Below are 7,577 nucleotides of genomic sequence, written 5' to 3' on the forward strand. Positions count from 1 at the left end.
ATTATTTGCTTTGGATAGGCATATTAGTACTAATAACTAAATCAGACAAATCAGTTATGTTCTTGCCACATAGTTCTCGTGGAGAGAACTATGTATGTCATGACTTTTGATTTTGGGCTCCATGTCTTGCCATCTTCGACTCGTTTGATCGCTTGTAGCCACTGAGTTTGTATTTGACCTTTTACTACTGGTATAATGTAGAAGGAAACATTTTCTTCTTGCCAAGCGTGATTTGAACATCCAAAAACTGAGCAACTTTTGGCATCAATACTGTTTTAGTATCCAAGATCGATCAGAATGACAGCTAGCTTACTCGGTAGTCAAGGTGTTGTGAGGGGGAAGTGACCCGGATGTTGTGACGTCACGTGAATCTATGTATTACCAGGCTTTTAGATAGAGGGCCGTCTTCCCGTATTTTGGAATGGGTATTTCAAAATGTGGACAGGCATTTTCGAGTGCATTTTATTAATGAATCTTTGAAAAAAAGGGATTATTGCAGTGTTTACCAGATCACCGTCCGTGCGAACGCCGTAGTGTAACTTTTCTGCTCGCGCCGCCCACGGCGCTCGATAATATGGAAAGCCAATATGATCACACCCCGCCACTTAGGGGCGGCGTAAATTAAGAGAACGCCGAGCGCCGTCTGGCGTAAATTACGGCGCTTGTTTACGGCGCACAGCATAATGTCAGACGGCGTTAAAAGTAGGGCTGCAGCTATCGATTATTTTAGTAATCGAGTAATCTATCCATTATTACTATTATTCGGATACATTTAATTTAAGTAATTTATAGCTTTATTGGCCGTTTCTTGAAAATATCCATCCATCTTCTTTCGCGGGGGCAGTAGTCTAAGCAGGGACTCCCAGACTTCCTCCTCCCCAGACATTTCCTCCAACTCCTCCGGGGGATCCCGAGGCGTTCCCAGGCCAGCAGAGAGACATAGTCCCTCCAGCGTGTCCTGGGTCTTCCCCGGGGCCTCTCCCAGGAGGCATCCGAAACAGATGCCCGAGCCACCTCAGCTGGCTCCTCTTGACATGGAGGAGCAGTGGCGCCGCTGCAGCCTGACGATGGGCATGATCTCTGCCCTGCTTGTCTTGGAGTGGATCATCTTCGGGAGGCACTCTCCGATGATGCTTGCTCCAACTGTTCGGTTATGCCCCGGTCTGTGCGCGTGGCGCGCTTGGCGGCTTTCGAGGACGCTTTAGACTGGTTGTCTGTGGCGCCTCCGAGTCAGTTACCAGCTGGCCAGACTGGGGGCCTCAAGCGGCCGTCCACGGCTACTCAAGGCGGCCCCCCATTTAAGAAAAAGAAGGGCCCCGGGAAGTTAGCGGCTCAAGTGAGCACACTGACATCTGAACTGGCCCAAATGCGGGCAGTTATCCAGACTCTCCAGACTGATGCCAGTCGTGTGGTGGCACAACGGCATGAGGGGCATGGCACAGCCTCAGTATATGATGACGTCATATCTGTGGCTGCTTCAGACACGCAGTTTCAGCTGGAGTCTGACCTTCTGAGCTCCAGAGTTTCAGAATCTGGCTCACTGGCCTCTGCCGGCTCTCAGGCCGACAGTGATGACACTGTCACAGCGGCTTTGCGGACGGCACTTTCCCGCTTAAAGCTGGATGTTCCGCGGGATGAGGCGGCACCCTCGAGCGCCTTCTTTCGGCGCCAGGCTGCAGTCCCACTTTGCAGTTCCTCCCTCGGAGGAGTACATTAAGGAACTGCATGCCTGTTGGACAGACCCAAAGGCATTTTCGAGGCCTACTTCAGATGGCAGGGTTTTGGCACTGATGCAGGATCCTCAGAAGCTTGGCCTGGGACATATGCCGGCAGTGGAGCCGGCTATTGCCTCCCTCATCGTCCGCCCAGAGGAGACTTTACGGACTAATGCCCGGTGTCCACGACCACAGTGCCGTGTTACAGACGACCTTCTGTGTAAGGCGTACGACATGGGAGCTCGTATGGGTCGCATTGGGAACTCATTGTCTCGTTTAATGCTTGGCCTGTCGGTTTCCCTTGAGACGGTGCCAGTGGACCAACCAACACATGGGCTGGTTGATGCCTCCTTGCAGGCTTTTGCCCTCATGTCAAGGGAACTAGGGCGACTGCTCTCTACATTAGTGCAAGCTCGCCGCCAAGTATGGCTGGCACAGTCTCCGCTCTCTGAGGCCAGTAGGAAGACCTTGAGGGGTGTTCCAGTTCTTCCCGGTGAACTATTTGGCCTGGCCGCCCTGGAGGCTCTAGAGCGCACGGCCCAGGCTTGCTGTACACGGCAACAGTTGGCGGGGCTTCATAGGCGGGGGTCTCATCGACCGGCTAAGGCTGCCCCTTCCGTTTCTTCACGGAGATACACACCACCACCCCATCATGACTCAGACTTGCAACAGGCCCCAAGATTTGGATTTCGTCCGTCCTGTGCGTCCCGTTCCTCACAGCCCGGCCGTGGCCCCCACAAACCCGGGCGGGGTCGAGGGGCCTCCAGATGAGGCCACAGGGCCGGCAGTAGGACATTTTTCCCCAGGACAGCTGGAGTACTGGACGGCTCACTCCCCCGATATTTGGGTGCTGGCCACGCTGTCCGAAGGGTATCGTCTACAGTTCCTCCGCCGGCCTCCTGTTCCTGGTCGGATCCGAATGACAGTTATTCAGGATTCGGCCAAGGCGCAGGCGCTCTCTCAGGAGATTCGCACCTTGCTGGACAAGGGGGCGATAGTTCCTGTGGATCCCCTGCTGGATCCAGGGGGCTTTTATTCCCGTTATTTTTTAGTACCCAAGAAGACGGGCGATTTACGCCCAGTTCTGGACCTCAGGGGTCTAAATATGTTTTTAAAGGTACTCCCTTTCAGAATGTTGGCGGTCAGACAAGTGCTCCAGGCGATCTCCCCAGGCGACTGGTTCACAACAGTAGACCTGAAGGATGCATATTTTCATGTCCCCATTGCACCGCCACATTGGAAGTTTCTCCGCTTTGCTTTCCGGGGAGAACACTTCCAGTTCAGGGTCCTGCCATTCGGGTTATCTCTGTCCCCTCGAGTGTTTACAAGGTGCGTCGCTGCAGCCTTGTCCCCCTTGCAGGCCCAGGGGTTGCGGATTCTGCCCTATCTGGACGACTGGCTCATTTGTGCGCCCAGCCACGAGCAGGCGCTTCAAAATACAGAGACTGTGCTCAGGCACGTGGCCAACTTGGGGCTGCGGGTGAACTTGGCAAAGAGCTGCCTTGTGCCGTCACAGGTAGCAATTTTCCTCGGCATGGTCCTCGACTCCCATACAGCGACTGCACGCCCTTCGCCCAAGCGGGTGGACAATATTTTGGGAATGTTGCGGGACTTTCGACAGGGGAGTTCTCTTCCCTACGTCTTGTTCCTAAAGCCTCTTGGGCAAGCTGACTGCGGCCGCAACGGTGGTTCCTCTGGGGCTGCTGTCTTTGCGCCCCCTTCAGATGTGGCTCAACAGCCTGCACCTGGACCCCACACGTCAGGATCACAGGCGGCAGCGGCTACCCGTATCTCCCCAATGCCGGGTGTCTCTATGCAGGTGGCGGAACGAGGCCTTTATGACACAGGGCGTTCCGCTGGGGCCTCTTCCTTCCAGACGGGAGGTTGTGTACACCGACGCATCCCTCCTAGGCTGGGGTGCGACATGGCAGGCACGGATGGTGCAAGGGTCATGGTCCCAGAGGCAGAGCAGGCTGCACATCAATGTGCTGGAGTTCTTGGCTGTCGAGCTAGCGCTGCGCCATTTCTTGCCACACCTTCGCGGCCGTCATGTCATGGTACGGTCCGACAACACCAGTGTGGTTTTTCACATAAATCACCAGGGCGGCACTGGGTCGGTGACCCTGTTCAGGATTGTACAACGGGTCCTGACTTGGGCTACCCCGCGCCTTGCCAGTCTGAGCGCTGTTCACATTCCAGGGGTTTGGAATGTGTCCGCGGACTTCCTGTCTCGCCATCGGCCGCTGCCGGGGGACTGGCAGCTTCACCCGGAGGTGGTGAGGGACATTTGGGAGACCTTCGGCAGGGCACAGGTGGATCTTTTTGCCTCCCGCGACGCGACACACTGCCCTCAGTGGTTCTCGCTGTCGGACAGGGCCAGCCCACTGGGTCAGGACGCACTGGCTCACGACTGGCCGAGGACGATGCTTTATGCATTTCCCCCATTCCCCCTGATTCATCAGACGCTTCTCAGGGTCTTTCAGGAGGGCCACAGTCTCCTGCTTGTGGCCCCGTTTTGGCCAGGGAGGACATGGTTTCCTTTGCTGCGCAGGCTCTGCTGCGGCACAGCGAGACGTCTCCCCCCCAGGCGGGATCTCCTCTCTCAACTAGGGGGTCAGATTCTGCACCCCAATCCCGAGCGCCTGAAGCTCTGGGTATGTCCGCTGCAGGGCCCGGCCTGACCTTCTCGAGGTACGCCGGGGAGATTGGGAACACAATAAGCAATGCTCGTGCCCGGTCTACCCGTCTTCTGTATTCCTGCAAGTGGAAACTGTTTGACGCCTGGTGTTGCAAAAGCGGGGAGGATCCAGTGCATTGTGCTGTGTCAACGGTGCTCGCATTCCTGCAGGTGCTACTTGGCCAGGGGCGCTCTCCATCTATCCTGAAGGTATACATTGCCGCAATTTCTTGTGGGCATGTGGGGTGGAATGGTTTCTTGGTTGGCCGTAACCAAGATATTTCCCTTTTTCTAAAGGGTGCTCGGCGTTTGCATCCGCCGGCCCGGTCTGTGGCCCCGGCGTGGGACCTGTCCCTGGTGCTGGAGGCGTTGCGATCCTCTCCATTTGAGCCTCTGTCGCAGGTTGACCTTAAATGGCTGTCAATGAAGACGGCATTCCTTCTGGCGATGGCCTCTGCGAAGCGGGTGAGTGAGCTCCAGGCTTTGTCCGTGGCAGACTCCTGTTTTCGTTGGCACCCCGACAACTCTGGGGTTTCCCTTTGGCCGAAATATAGATTTTGTTCCAAAGGTGATTTTGTCGGAGGGGCACAACCGGCCGCTACAACTTGCACGTTTTGGTGCGGGATCTGCCGCCGAACAGCTGTGTCCTGTCCGTGCGCTTGAGGCATATGTGCGTGCTACAGCGTTGATACGCAAATCTGAGAGCCTGTTTGTTTGTTTTGCCGGCCCGCGCAAGGGCCAGGCTCTGTCCAAACAGCGTGGATTGTTGATGTAATCACGGAAGCCTATACTCGACAAGGGCGACCGTTGCCGTCCGGGGTGAGGTGCCACTCCACAAGGGGGCTCTCAACTTCGTGGGCCGCTATGAACGGGGTGTCCTTGGACGTGATCTGTGCGGCGGCCTCTTGGACATCCCCGAATACATTTGCAAGATTCTACAGAGTGAATGTGGTTTCTCCACAACCGCTGGAACAGGTTCTCCGGCAACACTCTTCTGCGTCCCATTGAGGTATGGTTTTGTCTATTCCTCGGGACCCTGCTGGTAGTCGTCATCCAGTGCTTTATGCACCGCCTCTGGCGGTCAGTAGGGATGAAATAGAACGAAAGTTACGACTGTAACTACGGTTCTATGAATCCCGGATGACCGCCAGAGCATCCGGTCCCTCGGAATTCTCGTGCTTTGCGAGAAGGTTTCCAGGGACTGAGCTCCCGGTGTCACGTGACTATATAGACTCACGTGAGCCACCGTTGGTCAAAGGTGACTTTTTTGTTATTAATTCTCGACCTGTGTATGCGCAAGGATGATCATCCAGTGCTTTAACATGCACTGTCCTGACCAAATAAACAAATGTAATTATAAGTATATAAATAATGTTCTCTTATTTTTGATTTATTTATTTGTGTGTGTATGTGTTTGTGAGAGTGTGTGCGTCTACATGTGTGAGTGTGTGCGCGTTTGCATGTACGTGTTTGGGTATATTTGTGTTTTTGGGTGGTGTTCTCCTCTTATTTTTTATGAACCAGTATTATTGCTTCTGTATGATGAATACATGTCTTCACCCTGTTTTGAAAATTGACTGTGTGCATTCTTTGCCCACAAATGTATACCATGCAAAGTTGACTAATGGGTCCTTCGGTGTGACTGCCTGCCATAAGAAATTACAGCTCCGAAATGACATGACTGAATGTTAAATGACATGACTGAACTCGTCACACCTGTTTGTAGATTAAACAGACGCAGAATAAAAAACAAATCTACATTTACTCAGCTGAAATATTTTCAAAGTATTTTTTTTATTTTTATTTTTTTTGCCATGTTCCACTTGACGAACAAATCTAAACTCAGCCTCATCAAGTGCTTGGACACAAAACCCAAAGCATACATTTTAACTCTCCCCTTTTCTCTCCCTCAGCCTTGAATGAAAGCAAGAATTTCAGGGCTTCTTTTTAATTGACCTCCCCCCCACTTGCCAAAAACCCTCTTGGCACAAAAGGGTTTCTTTTCTGCAATAATACAAAGGTTAATAACCAGGTCCTTTTCTTGCCCCCTCCTCTGGCAAGAGGAAAAAGGAGGTACCATTAATCCAGAGCAAATCAGAATGACCTTTGAACCCTTTCGGCTGTATTTTTTCTCATGGTTCTGGTTCTTTGGAGGGGCCAGATCAGAGGCTGACCCGGCCCGCTGCCTTTCCTCTCCTGACAAATCGCTGCTGAGCCTCTTTTGTCTGCCACACTTTGATCTAACCTGCCTGTCAGTCGCTTCAGAAACAAGTGCCTTACAGTTCCAGCACAGCAAACAAATTAGAAACTATTAATGTCCTGTCTCAGATTCTCCTTTTCTCTGGCCATTTACCCTTGGAATTTCCTTAAATGCTAAACCATAAACATTTATGCTGTTATGTCTGATATTAAAACACTAGCTAAACAGAACAGTATAGTATGTCACTCCTACTTTCTGTTTGGATACTGGAGCGTCAGGCAAGAAACAGGTTTGAAGCAAATTCACTCTCCATCTAGTTTATTGGCAAACTCACAGACATTTATTGCATGTTTCTCAAATGAGGAAGACCTTTTTCAAACAAAACAAAATGAGGTGGCCCTGCAAATGTGTGGAAAAAAGTGCAGGAATCAACTGGAAAACTCGTCTGTCTAATGGCCAAAAGGAAAGTCTCTACCTGATTTTCCAGTTGAGCTTTTAGCAATATTTGCATGTCTGATTTGGATTTTACATATATGTTGGACATGCGCAACAGACTGCGGCACTGTTGGGCACTGTCAATCAAGAAGGTTTACTTTCTGAAGAGACAGAAATATCCACATAAATGTTTTTTGAGGATTAGCCAGAGCACTTTACTTTATGAGTGCATGCACACTGATTAGCTTGAAAACTCAGCTGTTTTTTAAAATTATAGGTCATATATTTTAGCATATTTATATAAAACAGATTATTAATTTCCTCTTAATTCGCAGTCTATGTTTTGCGTTTTAATAATCTCACTGGGGTTTATTTTTGTTATGGTCAGCACGCGACAGAAGCTAATTTAGATCTTAAAACACTAGTGGGGCTAAATCAGGGTTTACGCTTCAGTCCCCATGTGCATGTAGCCCTACTTAGCCTGATTTGCTGCTCTTTTTCTCATCTTTCACATGTTGCAAGACAGGCTTGGGACCTGGGATTTTACAGT

The 7,577-nt window shown here is 51.4% G+C and overlaps 1 pseudogene; it reads left to right on the plus strand.

Annotated features, from left to right (window-relative positions):
* Positions 1–1,790: 1,790 nt before the first annotated feature.
* On the plus strand, positions 1,791–4,396 carry LOC140371564 (uncharacterized; annotated as a pseudogene).
* Positions 4,397–7,577: the final 3,181 nt, after the last annotated feature.

Source organism: Eucyclogobius newberryi, unplaced genomic scaffold, assembly GCF_026437365.1.
Source record: "Eucyclogobius newberryi isolate DKJ021-1_F unplaced genomic scaffold, fEucNew1.0.hap1 SCAF_22, whole genome shotgun sequence".
NCBI lineage: Eukaryota > Metazoa > Chordata > Actinopteri > Gobiiformes > Gobiidae > Eucyclogobius > Eucyclogobius newberryi.